Consider the following 2866-nt stretch of genomic DNA (forward strand, 5'->3'; position numbering starts at 1 on the left):
TGTTTTTGTTTTGTCTACAAACAATGGTGGCCAAAGTGCGGCTGGACGATTTTGCTCTTTTGTATTTGCCCGCATCATATTGTAGAAATAACAATAAAATTAAAAACATAAAATCCAAAGGCTTATTTACTTACTGGCCACACGGGCTTGGTATCGGATCGATATCGAAATGTACAGTATCGCCCACCCCTACGAGTAGAGACACAGATGGACCAAAAGGAGGGAGGAGCACAGAGCACAACAACCCCTTAACCAAAACTCCTTCCTCTTAACAGCCCATCTGGAGCACAACAATAATGGTCTTGCATTTACAGAATAATAAACCCAATACATTTATTTTTAACACAATTCTGCTAATTTGACTGTTTTTCTTATATTATATTTTCGAATATCACCCATTACAAATCACAATACAGTGATTACAATACAATTAATGTGAAATAGGCTGTAATGTGAAATCAGCTGACCTAAAGTTTAAGACCGTTGTTCTCCAAACCAGAACACAAAATGTCTCAGTAGGACTCAGTAACGAGTAGCTCTGCCGCTCCTGTTAATCACCTCCAAAATTGGTTTGGGCATGCTTGATGGGAGTGTTTCCAGGAGGCTATTGGGAACATTGCTCGAAGTGGTGAAGTGACGTTATTCTCCCTGAAAAAAGTCCTTGGTCAAGCCAGTATTGTGAACTGCAGAGTTCTCCAGTTGAAAACCCCATCTGTTACCACACAGACCAGGCCCTCAGTCATGAGGGATGCCCACTGCAACATCTGCGTGTAATCGGCTGCCGTTTGCTGACCCTGCAACACCTGAAGCTCCAGTGTTCCACTGAATGAAAAAGCACCCCAGATCATGATCATGATGTCTTCCACTGTACCGGGTAGAAAACATCTCAGGTGGGATCTCCTTGTTTTGCCACACTGGAAGCCATCTGGACCGTCAAGGTAAAAATTTTTTTATCAAGTAATACAACTTTTTTCCACCTTTCAATGTCCCATGTTTGATCTCCCTGGCAAAGCCACAGCAAATCAATCCAACCCTGTCTCTCTCCAATCTGTCTCTCTCACACCAACTACCCTCATGCCCTCCTTCACTATGTCCATAAACCTCCGCTTTGGTCTTCCTCTATGCCTAAACGCAGCATTCTTCTACTAATATATTCACTATCTCGCCTCTGGACATGTCCCAACCATCTCAGTCTGACTTTATCTCCAAGGCCTCTAACATGTAACGGACCTCACAATTACAAGTTTCAAATGTTTTTGTGGGCTGTGAGCTGCGAGTGGTTGGCGCGCAGGCCACATAGCTAGGAGACCCAAGTTCGATTCCACCCTCAGGCATCTTTGTGGGGAGTTTGCATGTTCTCCCCATGGTTTTTTTTCCGGGTACTCTAGTTTCCTCACACATCCCAAAAACATGCACGTTAGGTTCATTGGCGGCTCCAAATTGTCCAAATTATTTGTCTGTATGTGCCCTGTGATTGGCTGGCCACCAGTCAAGGGTGTACCCCGCCTCTCGCCCGAAGACCTCTGGGATAGGATCCAGCACACCCGCGACCCTCATGAGGATAAGCGGTAGAAAATGAATAAATGAAATGTTTTTTTGTCTCACCCCTTCTTGCTTTTGTATATTGTAGCTCTATTTAGAGCCTCATTAAGGTCCAAATGTGCAAAATGCATATTCTTGTCATTTATCAACTGGATTTAAGATTTTGATCAGGGCTGTATGTCATAGTAATCCCAAGATACCAAAGATTAGCTGTAAGGAGCATTGCTGATGACGTGTGCAATCAGAGTGGATGCTTAGTATTGCTGCATTCACGGCTGCTGGGAAATCAAACTCTTGACGTTTACTGAATGAAGGCCTGACTTCACTGACCTGACCACAAGCTAGTATTTGTATTGTATCTGAATAGGAAACACGGACATGTGATCCATTTCATCATGGTGCCTGTAATGCAGCGGTCGGGAACCTTTTTGGCTACATAATATAATTTTATCTATTTTATCTTAACTAAATGTGTTCATTTTTAAGCAAGACCAACTATTTTAGAATATAGTAAGAATTTGTTCTTTTTAATCAGACTATAAGAAAGTTTTCTGTATTATACATTATTAATGCTGTAATTTCTGTAATGTTTTCCTTAAAATCCCAGTGAATCTTTTTAAAAATAAATTATTTTTTGTTAAAAATGTCTCAGAGCCAGATGCTGTCATCAAAAGAGCCACATCTGGCTGCCAAGCCATCAGTTCCAAACCCCTGTTCTAATGGTATTTCAGCCACAAGTACAACAATAAATCAAAATGGCTGACCAACAATGACGAGTTAGAATGCTTCACTAAAACACTCCTATCAAGAGGTGTCCTACTACCCATCACACAAATGATCCTTCTAATTGCTGCCCTCCCCCTAAAGAAATGAACTAGTCTCCTTTACTGGGTAAAAATAAGGCACTGCGTGGGCACAGAAAACAAAAGCCAGCCAGGTACAAGTAACGTAACACCAAAGGTCATTGGTGCATAAAGTCACATGACCGGGCTCCTCCACTCCTGTGACACCTTTCATTTCGCTCCGCCTTCTTCGGGCCTTACAGGGATCACGTTGCCAGGTTGAACGGTATTTGATTGTAAATTCAATTATGAATTCGAGTATATTGCGCCAAACAACCCACTGAAGGAAGTCATAATTAAAAACGCGTAAAGGGATCGTTAGGTACAAAAAATAAAAAAACGTTGTCATGAAGGTATTACATTTACAACAGGTTTTTATTGTTGTTGTCGGTGGTATACGGTGATTGTGCCTATACTTTTTATTTCAGTTAAATACAAGAATGGAATAGAATACGCAAAACCCCTGAATGCCTGCGTATCCT

This window comes from Doryrhamphus excisus, linkage group LG18 (assembly GCF_037039965.1).
Source record: "Doryrhamphus excisus strain RoL-2023G ecotype Guam linkage group LG18, RoL_Dexc_Guam_v1.1, whole genome shotgun sequence".
Taxonomy (NCBI): domain Eukaryota; kingdom Metazoa; phylum Chordata; class Actinopteri; order Syngnathiformes; family Syngnathidae; genus Doryrhamphus; species Doryrhamphus excisus.